The sequence below is a fragment of the Aedes albopictus genome, chromosome 3 (genome assembly GCF_035046485.1).
Source record: "Aedes albopictus strain Foshan chromosome 3, AalbF5, whole genome shotgun sequence".
Lineage (NCBI taxonomy): Eukaryota > Metazoa > Arthropoda > Insecta > Diptera > Culicidae > Aedes > Aedes albopictus.
The window spans coordinates 119,948,355-119,966,007 of record NC_085138.1 but is presented as its reverse complement, the minus strand read 5'-3'; the positions used below and the strand labels follow the sequence as shown (position 1 = coordinate 119,966,007).

Genomic DNA, 17,653 nt, shown 5'->3' with positions numbered 1-17,653 from the left:
CTTTTGAATGCGGGCAAAAGATATTTTTTATGTGTGCCCCAACCCGTCATAACGCTTTTTTTTAAAAAACTATGATTTTATAAGAAAAATGACTATAACTTTTGAAGCAAAAAAGATAACGATCATCTCAGCGCACGAAACGACGCGTCTTCAAATGCTCTAAAAGTGTTTCTTGGGCCACTTTGATGAAAAATCGAAACTGAAAGGGTTAAGGTGACTCCCTGTATCACTCCTATTTCAGCACTTCTTTTTCGATTCTTATTTCTAACAATCATCGAGCACAACAGTAGTGGTGTTGCTTTTTTACATTTGTTCTATAAACAAACAAACAAAAATAGCACCTCTTTGTCTCGCTTTCACCAATGTAAACATTTCAAGATTATTAATCATTTAAAAGCCATTCAAGCAGTAGACTACTCTCTTTTGCTAAATAACAATGAAACATGTCTCAATATTACGAAAAACACCGAATTTTATGTGTAATAAGTTAAAAATGATCAAATTCTCTTAGTATGCTCTTCCGCTGTTGATGTTTGCAAGCAGCAGCAGTGTTGGCGGACAGTGCGGAGGAGATTTCACAAATAAAAATTATTTGCATTCATTACTATCATATGTGATTCAAAGTACAACAATAATCATTCGAAGAATAGTTTTCGATTTTACGACGTATAATCGATAAATTTGAGTTGACCATTTCAATGATTTTGATTGATTTTATTGATGAATTGGCCCGCAAGATCGACATCACTGCGTTCAATGATCGATGATTGTGCGCCGGACGGCACCGTCGCGTCGCGCTGCTGCCGTCGTCGTTGTACTGTGGTGGATGGTAAACATTGCCATCGAACTCTTTTTGCGGTTAAGAAAAATTTGAATAATTTTCAAGTTTGAGTGAAAATATTTCTTTGTGGTATAGCTAGTTCGAAAGAGAATTTTAATTGGAATAGTGTGTTCTATATTTCTTTTCAAAATATCTTGCGTGAAGTGGATAATTTTAGAGAAAAGGTAAGCGTCGATTTTCTTACGTAAATGTATTAGTGCAATACTGTGTAAAGTTGAATTTAGATGATGATTCTGAAGAAGCCATTTTGTGATGACACAAGAAAAGGCCTTAACGCCAGAAAACCGGTTTTTCTTGAACCACCCTAAGCTTATTCAGAAAAATACCTCTAGATCGGTCAATTTTAAAGCTACATAAAAAGTGTCTTCAGCAAACTTGCTCAAAATTGATAGATCTACAACTTTTCCGAAGAATGTATATAGTTATTCTTGCAAATAAAAAAGTTTGGTTCCCAACTTTTTTGAAAATATGGACCACCCTAATTTTCATGTATATTGAAAAGAGGGCCTTATTTTTAGGAACAACTTTGTAGAAGACCATATTTATCTAGAAAATCATTTGAAGGCGATGAATGCATCTTTCCTTGTAAATCTGTTTCGTGGACCATTGTGCAATGGTGGCGTTGTCCACAACCGAGGCGGCACACATGGCTCTGTCCGTAGCAACGCAAGAGGCATTCTGGTGGCGTGGATTCCTTGGCGAGATGTTCCAGTTGGAGCTGACGATCCCCATCTTGAGCGACAATCAAAGTGCGATCTGTTTGGCGGAAAAAGAGATCGATTATTCGCCTCGAAGTAAACACATCGATCTGAGGCAACATTTCGTACGAGAGCAGCTAGAACAGAAAGTAATTGCGTTACACCATGTAAAATCGGAGCTTCAGAAGGCGGATATTCTCACCAAACCCATTCCGGGTGGTCTTTGCACGGAAACCGTACTTAATTTAGGAGTTAAGGCTCCCCCAAATCATCGCGATTTTTGCCCGCGACAGCGATTTTTCAGGCGATGGTTCATTGAAGCCGAACCTTGCATTTTCAAAAGCACAAGTGAAAAAAATCAAACATCGAATCGCGATGAAAATGTTATCGATAGGTAAATTATCACCAATGAGTAATCAATCGTTAAAAATGTCAGCGCAAAGCGTTGTTGGGTTTTACCAATACATATGTACACTCCCGTTCAAAAGTTTGGGGTCACCCCCTCAAAAACATGTCATTTTTTTAGGCCCATATCTCCGCCAATTTGCGTCCGATTTCAAAACCCTAGGTTTCATTCAAAAGATAATAAGTCAAAGTAACTTTGAACATGATTTAAAAGAAACTTTTTCAAAAAAAACTTACAGAACTTAGCTAAAAAATCTAGAAAAAAAAGTTATTAAGTAAATTAATCCTTGATGTCATCGACCAAAAGTTTGGGGTCACCCCTCAAAATGCTGTTTCGGCCAAAAGTTTGGGGTCACTATCGTAAAACATGGAAAAGTGATTTGTTGATATCTTTGTCATCTTTCATTCAATTTTAATTCTTCTTGGCTTATTTGAAACAAAATGAATGATACTTTCTGCATAGACATTGAACCACACATATTTGTTGAAATTTACATAATAAAACTTAACGTAAAGTTGCCTCATTTTTTGAAGCGTGGTAAAATGTGCTAACTTTACATAACATTTTTATATACAAAAATCGTTAAATACGTTAAGTTGAAGACATCAAACGTAAATTTAGTTAATTATCTTTGAAATGAGCCAAAAATAACTAAAATCGAACTATAGATGACGAAGATATCACCAAATCACTTTTCCATGTTTTACGAAAGTGACCCCAAACTTTTGACCGATACATCATATTGAGGGATGACCCCAAACTTTTGGTCGATGACATCAAGGATTAATTTACTTAATAACTTTTTTTTAGATTTTTTAGCTAAGTTCTGTAAAAAGCAGTTGAAAGCTAATAGAAAATGGGTCATATTACCGCTCTCCTCTTAAAATTTGGTTGACCCAACTTCCAGCGACACTGCCGTAAGTTTATATTCATTTTTTAGAAAATTTGGCAGCTTTGGGTTAAGTTTACATACAATTTTTTTTGAAAAAGTTTCTTTTAAATCATGTTCAAAGTTTCTTTGACTTATTATCTTTTGAATGAAACCTAGGGTTTTGAAATCGGACGCAAATTGGCGGAGATATGGGCCTAAAAAATGATATGTTTTTGAGGGGGCGACCCCAAACTTTTGAACGGGAGTGTATGTGATTTTGAAAATGCGAACCACGACTTCAATGTTCACTCACCTGAAAAATCGCTGTCGCCGGCGACATTCGCTTCGGTTTGGGGGAACCCTTCATCAATTTCACGGTTAAGGAGGGGATGTTATAGTATCATAGTAAGCCATGAATTTGAAATCAATAAAGCATTTATTCTGTCTGTACCGTTAGTCACTATCAGACGTGTTTTCGTTTGCGATCCGAGTACCGTAAACCGGGGTCAAATTGATCTCCGGGTCGAAATTGATCAGACGATTTTCCATTAGATAAAACATACTTTAAATAGTTTCCAAGCAAATATCGTTTAGTATCGGTTCCCAACTGCACGATTGTTTAAAGGAAATTATTTAAAATATGGGTCATTCCACGCCAAGTGACCGACCGCTTGCAATCGACCATCACGGATTTGAACCAAATTTGGCTGAAACATTTGTTTAGATGGAAAAAGAAAAAATCCAAATTTTGGTGCCGATCGGATCACCCCTCGGCCCGTGGCAGCACCCCTCGTTTTGGCCGATATGAAAATTATCCTCTCTTTCTTTTATTTTTATCATTGAAACGATTGCACCTACACATTTTCGACCTTCGGCTTTTTTAAAGGAAATCGTTCAGGGAATCCAGAAAAAAATATTATCTTTTTGGTACAGTGTTGCCAGATATCATATTTTTCAATTTTAAAACTAAAAATCGATTTTTCTCAAAATACGTATATTTTGATTTTAAAAATTTTGATTCCATCGTGTTTATCAGACGTTTTTCTATCGAAAAAGCTTAACTCCCCAAAGTAATTTGCGTCGTTCCTGAGATATAGCGTTTTTAAGAAAAAATATTCATTTTTTGCCTTTCTCGTACACCAAGGTGTACCGAAAGGCTATATGTTCACTCCAAAAACGAAAATTTGATAGAGCCTCCGGAGGGGTCAAGTGTTATATACCAATCGACTCAGCTCAACGAGTTGAGATGATGTCTGTTTTTTTTTTTTTTTTTTTTTTTATTCTAGGAGTCCAAAAATCTTCTAAAGACGCTGTGTGGGATTCGAATGTGCGCCTACCCACTAAAAACACTCTCCTAGTTCGCCTCCACCTTAAATTCCCCTCCGGTACCACCATGCAGTATTTCTTCGGAGGGGAGGCGTTATGTGCCTTGTGCACCATCACCAATTCGTTATCCTAGTTTTCTTCATGCTATGCGCACCGCTTCATTAGTATGCTGTTAATATTACAGTATCGCCACTAAGCGACATGCATGCTATTTTTCAAATTTGTTATTCTAATTCGTTCTTAGCCTTTCGGCTCCTGTTAGCTTGTTATTGCTTAGCGTACCGCCATTGAGCGGCAAACTCTATGTTAGTACCACAAATTTGTTATTCTAAAGCCACGCTGAGTTCATCGGCTCCTACTGATGTGCCCCGAAGAACGATGCCCTCCCGGTGCCGCCCGAGTGCCAATCAGCACTCGAGGCTTCCGCGCACGACTCGGATAGTCCCCGACGGTGGATATATCCTACCCGACGAAGAGTTTCCCGACACTGAAACTTCTCCCGCAACCGACTTCCCGGGCAGATGCCAAGGTCAGTCCTGCGATTCCGGTTGGAGACGGCTTCCGGTTCACAGGCGCCCTGACGACCATGCTCCGGTGCTTCTTCCCGATCGCTCTACTCTGACAGTCCCCGGCGGTGGATCTGTATTACTCCGACAGAGAAGTCCCCGACGAAAGACGTTCTCCCGTTACCGCCCGTGTGCCATTGAGCACAATGACTTTACGCGCACTACTCGGATACTCCCCGGCAGTGGATCTATCCTACTCCGACAGAGAGTTCCCCGACGTAGGAAGTTCTCCCGAATACCGACCGATGATGTCTGTGTGTGTGTATGTGTGTGTGTGTGTATGTATGTGTGTGCGTATGTGTGTGTGTGTGTGTACAAAAAAGGTCACCTAACTTTTAGATAGTAAACACCAACCGATTTTAACGACCGAGGGTTCATTCGACGCAGAATCTGGTCCCATTGTTTCCTATTGAAAATGGTTCGGATCGGTCCAGCCGTTCCGGAGTTATGGCCATTTAGGTGTTCCGGATCGGTACCCCAGGAAGGGGCCAGATATGAAAATGCAACAAACCCATGCATGCGACCCATCAAACCACGGCATTTTCGATTATCTGATGAACGAGAAGTAGGAAAATAGTCTCAGATTATATCTGAACCGGTAGCGTTCCGGAACCGGTTCCGGGTGTCCTGCCGGAAGTGGCCAAATATAAAAGTGAATATAACCCATGCATACGACACATCAAAGAGCGGATTTTTCGATAATCAGTTGAATGGTAAGCAGGAAAGTAGTTTCAGACCATATTTGAACCGGTAGTGTTCTTGAACCGGTTCCGGGTGTCCTGCCGGAAGTGGCCAATAAAAAAATTGAACCAAACCCATGCTTGCGACACATCAATGAGCGGCTTTTTCGATAACCAGATGAATGTTTAGCAGGAAAATAGTTTCATACCGTATCTGAACCGGTTGTGTTCCAATACCGGTTCCAGGTGTCCCGCCGGAAGTGGACAATTAAAAAAGTGAACCAAACCCATCCATGCGACACATCAAAGAGCTGCTTTTTCGATAACCAGATGAATGGTTAGCAGGAAAATAGTTTCATACCTTATCTTAACCGGTTGTGTTCCGAAACCGGTTCCATGTGTCCCGCCGTAAGTGGCCATTTAAAAAAGTGAACCAAACCCATGCATGCGACACATCAAAGAACGGCTTTTTCGATAACCAGATGAATAGTTAGCAGGAAAATAGTTTCATACCGTATTTGAACCGGTTGTGTTCCGGAACAGGTTCCAGGTATCTCGTCGGAAGTGACTAATTAAAAAACTGAACCAAACCTATGCATGTGACACACCAAATAGCGGTTTTATCGATAACCAGATGAACGGTAAGCAAGAAAATAGTTTTAGACCATATCTGAACCGCTTATATATTAAACTGACGAAGTTAAAGGGGTGAATCCAACTGAATGCGTCTGACGATGACCGAAGAATAGTAGGTCGAAACGCGTAACGCCCAACAAGCTGTTTCCGATATTTGTCACCGATAATTACCAATCAATCCACAAATAACATATCTGAACCGGTTGTGTTCCGGAACCGGTTCCAGGTGTCCGGAAGTGGTCAGTTAAAAAAGTGAAAGATACCCATGCATATAAAACATCAAATCATCAAAAATGTTGGATAACCAGATAAACGGGCAGCAAAAAAATAGTCTCTGACCACACCTAAGATTACCAGCAGTGTTGCAGAATCAGGATTGGATACATCGCTGAAATTACGAAGGTGAACAAAATCAATGCAAGCGATAAATATGCGTAAAAGAACAAAATCTTAATAAAAATTAAAGCGATCTTGTCAAATCACACCATTTTAGTTTCCTGAGACGTAATTATACAGCAGGATGAATCAACGTTGTATGGGGAAATTTTAATTTTATAGCATCAATCCCCTTTTCCAGTTGAAATTACTACGCACAATTTTGATGCAACTGGTTGAGCCTTCACGCTCTGTAACACGGTTGAAATTTGAAAGGGGTTTATTATGAGAAATTTCACAAGATTGCACCTTTTTTGTCAAATTTTACATAAATCTTATAACCAATGATAATAAAATAAAGGCTAAAGTGTGCAGAAAAAAATTTGCCGTAATATCTTGATAATGATCGGCATCCAGTGCTAGTGAAGGTGGTCAAACAGTCAACTAAGAGGTTTGATATTTTTCAGCTCTGCTTATCCACTTATCCGCGAACGGTAATGGCGGCGGCGGGCATAACCAACTGATTCGAATTTTGACGTTTCTTGGGGATCGCAATCGGTTGGCGCCACCAAACGGTGGGTGAAGGGGCGAGGAGGAGAATGAAAACACCCGGGGCGAAATGGACACCCCATTTTTTGCCGATACCGTTGACTTTTATGCTAAACTTTTAATGCATAAGTATAAAGAAACAAGTCATCGTTCTATTTTTCAAAAGTACCATTCATATGCCTCCAAAATTACCAAAATATCATTGAAATTGAAAAATGTTTTTCAAATGGTGAAATTCTTATAATTTCAAAGCAGCAGCAAATAAGGCATTACGAGTGTTTGAGTGTGTCCACCATAAAAACAAGTGAATTGCTACCTTATCTACATGTATACGTACACTCTGAAATAATAAAAATCACGAGCAGTTTAAAAAGTACTCATTTTTGTATTTTTTCAAGTTCAAACTTATCGTAGTATTCAAAGTATACTGTCCTCACATATAAAGTTATACTGAACAAGATTTTCGCCAGAATATTTTACCAGCGTAAGGACTGTTCATTTTATAAAGAGGACACCTTATTTCAGGCCAAACATTTCAATAGGTCCTATCTGCATTTGAGAGGCTCTCTTTGTTCACTTTCTCTTCCAATTATTGCAATGTAATGACACACTTTTAAACTATGTTTGCAGTACAAATCAAAAGACGATTGTTTTGACCATCGTTCAATGCAAGGAGACAATCATAATACAAATAAATAGCTGAGATATTAACGAAAAAGAGGGAAACCAAAGAGAGCCTCTCTTCTGCAGATAGGACCTTTAGACATGTTTGGCCTGATTTATGTGATAACTTTTTTATTTTTCAATAAAATCATTATCGGTTTTTTGCATAAATTTCCATAGCTTTTCTACAGTGTAGGAAAAATATAACATTATACAAATTGTCTTTAGTTATGGAACTGAAGCGGTTTTCGTTAAAACTCAATAAAACCCCATTTCTCCAAATTCTACACAACTTTCCACATACACAACTTTAAAATTTTCATGAACTTTTCAATGTGTTGGGATCTAATACTATTCTTCTAAAGGTAGAGGGTAATAGTTGGTCAGTAATAATGCACCAAGCATTATACAGCTTGATATAGTGAGTTGCCTTGTTATCAATGAAATTGATAAAAAATACTTTTTTAAGTCCAGTGATGCAATAACACTACGGATTCAGTTCAAAATTTGTCCAGTATAGAAGAGAATCGCATTCTAAATGATACCGAAGAAAAATATGCTTTAAAGTACATTCTTCATCAAAAATTTAATACTTAATGATGGCTATAATGAAAAATTGCATACTTTTTGCTCCATAAATGCAAGTTTTTGATTCTAGTGAAGCTTATTATTATTTATTTTCAGCAAGGTTTGACCCTATGTGATTATATACCTTATTTGAAAATAACTACATGTTAATTTTTATTTTCGACATCATTGTTAAGCTGTATTTGCAATAAAGTACATCGTTATTTAGAAGAACCTTCAAAGAACGAAGCGGTTTATCTCCGGCAACTGCCATGAAGCACAGTAACCAAGCCAACAATGCTATCAAGAAGCGGTTTTCTGCATTTGAAATTACATTATAAGTACTTTCGACTGGATCCATTGAAAACATTCAAAATTTAATATTTAATATTTTATACATTTTTGTTTAACAAATAAATTTTATTCTGAAAATCGAGTCCAACTTGTAACTTTAATATCTCAACAACCATTATTCCGATTAGGTTTATATTTTGCCAGAATATGTATCACTCAAACTGCTGCAGCATGGCAAACACTTTTATGCAATTAAAAACGATACACCGATGTTTTACAGAAATTTTGTGTTAATCTTTAGTTTTTGGGAATTGAAAAATTGATCTCTCGAAACTCTTTGCCACATTTCTATGAAGTTCAATAATTTCAACCCAATTTATTTATGGTTAATATCTGCTAATATAATGTACTGAATAACTAACCAAGGCTGCTCAAATTTGAACTACGCGTTTGCTTTTTATAGCCTTGCAAAGTTGTCCTCTTTATAAAATGAACAGTCCTTATTGTGCGGCCGCTCTTGGAATTTGTTGTGACTATTGCCGCCATTCCCTTAAGTCAGTCTCATTTTTTTGCTTTCTGTTCAAGAACCATTTTTAACTCACCGGGCATAGAAAACACCCTGCTTTTAGCTGCTCATCAAAGGTAGGTGATTGTGATAACATATACCGACAGCTAAGAATTGAATGTTTTCATTTTCTGTAGGCCCTTCTATCCAGAAAGTTTCAACCCAACGGCATCCAGCAGCAGAACTCGCGGAGCGCAGCTGTCTGCAGTGTGGGTGTTTAACGAGAGAATCATCCTGCTGCCGTTCCATTTCATCCGCCGGGAGATTCCGTAGTATATAGAGCTCCGCAATCCACATAACTATCAGGCCACACGTCTTACTAACGGATTACCGGAAGAATCTCAGAAAAATGTAAGTAGAAGTAAAAATAAAGAACTGATCTAAGGTTTGAATCAAACGGAATCTATGTTGCAGGTTACGATCCAGGAACGCCAACCAACCCCACACACTCGAAGACCTCTTTCCGTCCTGCCGGCGTACCCGCCCTTCGGAACTATCCGTAACCCAACCCAAGAGTGAGATTTATTGCATGACCGATGTGGAATTCCCCTTTGAAGTATCGTGATGATCATCCTGATGGAAGCTACTGTTTTCTTTATGTACATTTAGTTGCTAAATCCGTCATTTCTAAATAAACTTGATCATTAGTTTTATTTTTCATTTTTCTGTTTTTTTTTTGTTTTTCAACAAAAACAACAAACTTCCTAATCATTTTTAGGTAAACCTCAAGTAAACTAGCATTGATATATCCAAGCTATACTCGTGGGCGTATTTAAAGTTATACTTGCGGCGTATAGCCTGCCTATATACCAAGTCTGGGCTCAACCAGGCGAAATGGATATAGCGTGGGATTTATACTATTTAGTATAGATTTTTTTCTGAGTGTAGATTTAGCAATGGATAAAGTATTTTATTTGGGATTAGAATTTACTCAAAATAGAAATTTCAATGTTGTAGTCGATTTGGGGCGAAATGAATACTGGCAATTACGAATGTTTGTACGCGCATTGCATACTGTTAGGCATTTAAGAGCGTTTGAAAAAAATCAATTGGATTATTTTAGCCTGAAGTTTATTTTATTAACTTTGATGTAATGTAAACTCGTCTAAGATGGAGTATTTTATCTGTGGTATCGATCTCCGTGGGCAAATTACTTAACTGATTGATGTAATCAAAGAATTAGCATAACATATTCAGGGGTGTCCATTATGCCCCGATGGGTGTCTATAGGGCCCATATAGCCGAGGCGGTAAACGCACGGGTATTCAGCATGACCATGCTGAGGGTGACGGGTTCGATTCCCGGTCGGTCCAGGATCTTTTCGTAAAGGAAATTTCCTTGACTTCCTTGGGCATAGAGTATCTTCGTGCCTGCCACACGATATACACATGCAAAATGGTCATTGGCAGAGGAAGCTTTCAGTTAATAACTGTGGAACACAGAAAAAAATATTCATGTAAAATTCAGCGAGAAATCATGCACATAAAGGGAATGCTAGAGTTAGTGCATTTTTACATGAGATATCATGTAAAATTATGTTATGATCGTGTAAATTTCCGCTAATAGTCGCGTAACCGGCTGGAGTTCATGATGGTTTACGCGATGGTTGGTGGAAATTTACACGATGGTGATGTAAATTTACATTATATCTCATGTAAAAGTGCATTAACTCTAGCATTCCCTTTATGTGCATGATTTCTCGCTGAATTTTAATTACATATTTTTTTCTGTGAAGTGCTCATAGCAGGCTTTGTCCCACTAAGGACGTTACGCCAAGAAGAGAGAGAGAGAGAGGGTGTCTATTTCGCCCCGTACTTTCTCTGCCAACCCTAAAAAACACACGGTTTAAAATTCATTTATTCTTCACAATAAAGACATTCTACCTGCTGTAAATGATTGAAATACGTAGGAAACAAACTGAAGTTGTAAGCCAACTGATAATATGTTAAGGTTTTCTCTGTTATACAAGCCTAACGTACTCATTTGCTTAGGGTGTCCATTATGCCCCTAATCACCCATTACCAATGAATTTTTAAATTTTAAAGTGAAATTAGAGTCCTCTAGAAAATTTATTACCAAATCCGATGAGTTCGGCGGATTTGCTCAATTGTTTGGGTATTTTTTCATCAAATACATTAATTATTTATCAACTCTACTCCCCCATTGATGAGTCAACGAGCCTTGTGACAAAAAAGAAAATGAAATTTGATCCGTTCTAGAGTATTCTCAGAATTCAGGAACACTTCGGCTTATGGCTCTTGAGTACATATTCGACGAGAAAGGCACTATCACCACTAGGTGGATTAATCTGGGTTTTTTTCATATAAAGTACATATAAAATCAGGTGCAGTTTATAAATTTCGTAAAAAAAACATTGTTCGATGCCATATAATCACGTTTTGTGCTGATTTGAACAATATCGAGTATAAAAAGGATTAAAAAAAATTGTGACAGTGTTGCCAGTTTACCTTTTTTATTATACCATGAAACCTAACCTTCAAGTGTTTGACAATGTACAAGTTATTCTGAAAATGCGCACCATGTTTGTTGCAAGATGTGTGAACAGGATAAAAACAATACACATCTGCTCTAACGACCCTGCTGTTGACCTTTTCTTCACAGACAAACAGACGTAACACCTAGAAAAATTTTCGCGAAAATCCATCGCCTAGTTCACACTAGGTGAAACGTCTAACGCTTAGAAAAATGATGTGCGCACCTCTGGTTGTGAAAGCTGCAACTATAAAGGTTTAAAAAGATCGTTAAAACCGTGATCGTTGGAATTTTTTCCAATGTTACGTCTGTTTGTCTGTGTTTTCTTGTTTATAATCCAATCTGACAAAATGACCCGATAATTGACAGTTATTGTTGGTTTGATAGTTAGCAATAAAAAAAATTGGTTTATAAAAAATATAAAATGTATCTATTGTGAAATTCATTTCAATTGTAATTTTATTCATTTCAACGATGTTGTAGATGGAAGTGTTGCCACACATGTCATTTTTATTGTAAACATCTAATTTACACAAAAGCTTTCGTAAATAGATAACATCAAATAAAAACAAATGATTTCTGTTTTTATACATAACGAGCACATTTGGCAACACTGCATGAGTATGAGCATAGATGGCAACACAATTCATAATTGCCACTCCATGGTTAATCGCAGCGAACGATTGTCGCTTTAGTTTGTGTGTTTGCTTATCAGCGACGACAGCAGCCACTTCGATCACTCACCAGCATTCTTCACCATTCGCCATTCATTCATTCGCTTGCGATCAAAACTGCGATGAACGGCAATGAATATCCATGTCAAGCAACTTGCGCATGGCTTTCCACTGGTGATGGGGTTACGTGCTTGATCACGACAATCCGTTTGCTGCATCTTTCTCGATTCGATTCAGCAAAAAGGAGTGAATATGAATGGAGTGAGGCGAATATACCGATCTTTAATATGATACTATACATTGTCGATCTGGGAGTCATCTATAATTGATCGAACAATCGATTTGATTTATCGGAATTAACATTCGCGTACAACCGATCTCTTTTCCATGCAAAAAAAGCCTAGGAAAAGTAGGCTCTAGGGAGCAAACGTCACTAATCCATTTCACTCAGAAATTGTTGTTCATTCTTCGCCACGAAGAACAAACAAAAACTCATACCATATGCAATCACATCAATAGACAACACAATACCCAACACTGTTCTTCACTTCTCTGCTTGGGACAATAAAAGACATGATCTATTATTCGGCAATCCAGTAAGAGCACCACCCGCACCTATTGTTTGCGTTTCCGCTAAATACTAGCATACTTGGCAACACTGCCGTAAAAATCAATCAAAAGATATTTTTACAGGGATTTTTATAAGGAGTTGGACCTTCGAATATAAAATAAAAATACTCAAGCAACACACGTGTTATATAAGAGTTACGACAGCGCAAGTTTTGGCTGTATTGAAGTTAATTTTACGTAATTTTAACATTGTGTTGGAATAACGTCAAATAAACTTCTATACAACCAAAACATGCGCTGTCGTAACTAATATATAACATGTGTGTTGCTTGGGTACTGAAGTCTGAGCTACCAGTTGTGCGACGATGCGTAGTATCTAATATTATCTAATTCCAAAGGATATCATACTTTATATTTTATCATATTCCATATTTTCAGGTTCAGCTTCTGAAATTAGCTGTGGGTCATTGAATGTAGTTATTTCGAAATTACATTTTCAGCACTGTTGCTTATAAATACACTCATCAAATGTTTTCCTGAATATATTTTACGTCGATGTTGCCAAATGTACTAAACCTAAATAAAAAAATACTTTTGGCTTGTTAATTAGATTTCATACTAATGTACTAGTAAAATTAAGATTTCTACAATAAATATTACATATTTGGCAGCACTTCTGTTCAGATAATGTTAAAATATATGAAATTTGTTTAGAATTGATGATCTCAATCTCAGATACATTTTTTTAGTTCAACAGGTTATGCTAGTCCATTACGATAGACTCATAATTGATGAACTGGCAACACTGTAACATTTTTTAATCCTTTTTATACTTGATATTTTTCAAATCAACACAAAACGTCTTTGTATGGCATCGAACAATTTTTTTTTTGCGAAATTCATAAACTGCACCTGATTTTATATGATACTTTATATGAAAAAAATGAATATTTTTTCTTAAAAACGCTATATCTCAGGAACGACGCAAATTACTTTGGGGAGTTAAGCTTTTTCGATAGAAAAACGTCTGATAAACACGATGGAATCAAAATTTTTAAAATCAAAATATACGTATTTTGAGAAAAATCGATTTTTAGTTTTAAAATTGGAAAATATGATATCTGGCAACACTGTACCAAAAAAATAATATTTTTTCTGGATTTCCTGAACGATTTCCTTTAAAAAAGCCGAAGGTCGAAAATGTGTAGGTGCAATCGTTTCAATGATAAAAATAAAAGAAAGAGAGGATAATTTTCATATCGGCCAAAACGAGGGGTGCTGCCACGGGCCGAGGGGTGATCCGATCGGCACCAAAATTTGGATTTTTTCTTTTTCCATCTAAACAAATGTTTCAACCAAATTTGGTTCAAATCCGTGATGGTCGGTTGCAAGTTTTCACATTTTCTCGGTCACTTCATATGGAATGACCCATATGCTAAACCTAACCGAAAAACGTGTGATCAATTTCGACCCGAAGATCAATTTGACCCCGGTTTACGGTACCTTTTAAGGCGGAACCGAACAAGACCGGATACGTATGGGCAGTAATGTTACGATTTTTTTTTCATCTTTTGTTGGTGAAATTACGCCACAGCGTCCAATATTACGATACACGGAAATACCTTCGAGGTGGCGGAGGAGTTCGTCAACCTCGGATCCTTAGTGACAGCTGACAACAATGTGAGTTGTGAAATTCGAAGGCGCAACATCAGTAAAAGCCAGGCCTGCTACGGGCTCCAGAAGAAACTGTGGTCTAAAAAGATTCACAACATATGCAACAAACTGCCCATTGTAAAAAGGCAGTTTGTTACAAGTTGGCATATTCGATTAAAAGCAGCAGTTGAATGTTTTTGAGTGTCCAAATTAACTTTGGTCAATCAATTAGCATTGAATCGATTTGGCCTAGATCCACTCGCCACTGCGAGCATAACAAGCCACATATAGCCCTGACATTGAATAATTTTCAAGTTCAAGGGGAGAAAACTTTGCATACACCTTATGCGACAATATTTATAAACACTCTTCCTCTAGAACGATCACCGATAGTTTGGCGTTTAGCTGAGAGTTGTTTATGTTTGGAGAAATATCGATCGGACGCGCGATCAAAACGCAATGCGTGTTGCAAGCGACAGTCCGTCTTGGGTTTTCTTTTTTTTCTTCCATTTAGAACAGATTACCTCTTACGGAACGTGGCCTATGTATCGATGGATAAAGACAGGAATCCATCTACTGATTCATTTAAGGCATAGATTTAGCCACTCGTTCAAGGCGAGAACCTGGGGTAAGGAACAATCGGTCCGACTGTGATTATGACTATTCGTGCTACAGAGGTTCTCGAACGAATTTGAGTACGAGACATTTTCTTCATATATTTGAATACGAATCAGTCAATTGGGAAACATCATTTACATCACGGATTAGATCTTATCCCCATCACTTTGTATTAATAGTGTTTGGGTCCACACTTATTTTATTTGTAGTGGAATTTTATTTATGGGTAGGGGTTGCAAATATGGACTAGAATACCCCACCATATTTCATGAATAACTATAACGAACATGAACGAATATGAACTCGATGTCTCCCATCCATTCATCACGGATAAATATTCCGAAGTTTAACGAATACAGATCCGATCTCTCCCTTCCATTTATCACGGATAAATATTCCGAAGTTGAACGAATATGAACCCGATCTCTCCCTTCCATTCGTCACGGATAAATATTCCGATGTTGACCCGATCTCTCCCCACCATTTTTTTAGGGACCCGAATTATCCCGATGCTGAACGAAAACTTTTTTTTGTCATGGATAATTATCTCGGACGTGGTCAGATTGAAAAATAGAAAAGGCCCCTTTAGGGTCGGACTTCATGAGGATGGTTTGCCTTCAAATTATAAAATGATGGGTTCGATTTTTATGGGAACACAACTGATATGGAATGATGTTTAGTTTTTAAGGACGAGAAAAACTATCGGTTTGAAAATATACTTTTGGTGTGTAGAAACGGGTTGGGTTCCAATAGAATCGAAGTTTACATTAGATTCAATGTTTGTTTTTTAACTCGCCATGAAAAATCAAAGTTTATCCCGAGCTCAAGATTTTTTCTAGGCGCAGGGGCTGAAACGCATGCAAGTTCGGGGGGGAAATTTTGGAATGCGATTGGTCAAATGATCCGTTTGAGTTCAACCAAAAGGGGAAATATGATGAATATGATTGGTCAAATGAATCTCTTTGATTCAAAAAGACATCATATGGGGAAACAGCACAAATTAAAGAAGGATATATGCACATCTCTTTCCAGCTCAGGAACTCCAGGATTCTTTTCTGATTCCAGAGTGGGGATGATTGAAAAGTGTAGTGCATATGTATTGTAATGAGAGTTGATGTGTAGGTTGAAATCTCAGGATATAAAAACCGCTGCCGGACCCTTGATCGAGGAAGTGCTGCTTAGGAATTTATTCGAGAGAAGTTATTAAGAAGTTATGAAGAAGTTATTAAGAAGTTATTAGGAATTTATTTCGAGAGTTCAGGGAAGTTATTTAGTGAGTGAGTAAGTGAAGTGAAGCAAAGTAAGTAGTGCTGGAGTTAGCAGAACAGTAGAGTAGAGTAGGGTGCGAAGTAGTGTGTGTTTGTGAATTCCAACTAGAAATTTGTATTCTCCTGAAACTGACATCGCTTCACGGCTAGAGCTAAGTATAAAAAAAATAATAATATTAAAAGATAACCTAATTTTTTTTCAGCACACAATATCACATCCGAAAAAAGTATATTAAATATTTCAGTACAATCGCTTGAATTTGGGGCGGTTGCACCGGATACGTCTGGGCAGTAATGTTACGATTTTTTTTTTTCATCTTTTGTTGGTGAAATTACGCCACAGCGTCCAATATTACGATACACGGAAATACCTTCGAGGTGGCGGAGGAGTTCGTCTACCTCGGATCCTTACTGACAGCTGACAACAATGTGAATTGTGAAATTCGAAGGCGCAACATCAGTAAAAGCCAGGCCTACTACGGGCTCCAGAAGAAACTGTGGTCTAAAAAGATTCACCCACGCACCAAATGCACCATGTACAAAACGCTAATAAGGGCCGGTGGTTCTCTACGGACACGAGACATGGACCTTGATCGACGAGGACGCAACGCGTGCTGGAGCGCCGGACGATCTTCGGCGTTGTGTGGCTGAGAAGATTGAACCATGAACTCGCTGAACTTTACGGAAAAATATACAAATTCATGCAACGGTAGGGCAAAGAAAGCCCTTCAATTAATAACTGTGGAAGTGCTGTGGAAGTGCTAAAGCAAGGCAGGCGAAGTCCCAGTGGAAACGTAAAGCCATAAAGAAGAAGAAGAAGAAGAAGGAGAAGAAGAAGAAGAAGAAGAAGAAAAATAAGAAGAAGAAGAAGAAGATCTGCTATTGATTCTTCTGATATGGGGATTAATTAGACAGAACCACCTACGCCATCAACATCCGTCGTTGGCGATGAAGCAGACGGTTGGCAATCATCCAGCAGAACTATTAAAATATTGAGTTTATCTAAAATGCTCCCACCCATAGTGGGTATCTCTCCGCGGAGCTCTCTCAACAGTTTTGCTTATGTTGTTCGGTGAACGTGTCCCTTAGAATCTCTTGTACATAGTCACCATACTTCAGAGGTAAAATGCTTTTCCGGCTTTCCCTCACTGTGAACTTCCCATTGCTATCTGCTCATTTGATATTTTACTCACCCGCACTACTGTCTCGTACGAAAAGTAGAACGTTCCAGTGCAGTGTTGGAAGAAAAGCGTGTCATTTGAAATTTGATTTCATTTCTTCTTTTTTTTTCTATCTAGGGTATTGGTTCCCTTATTAGGCATGTGGCTCCCATTTTCATC

The 17,653-nt window shown here is 37.9% G+C and overlaps 1 long non-coding RNA gene across 1 annotated transcript; it reads left to right on the top strand.

Annotated features, from left to right (window-relative positions):
* The first annotated feature begins 8,864 nt into the window (after positions 1 to 8,864).
* Positions 8,865 to 9,697, top strand: LOC109431094 (uncharacterized). The gene is made up of 3 exons (XR_003897887.2): positions 8,865 to 9,114; positions 9,175 to 9,388; positions 9,452 to 9,697. It is a non-coding gene; the product is annotated as an uncharacterized LOC109431094 (long non-coding RNA).
* Positions 9,698 to 17,653: the final 7,956 nt, after the last annotated feature.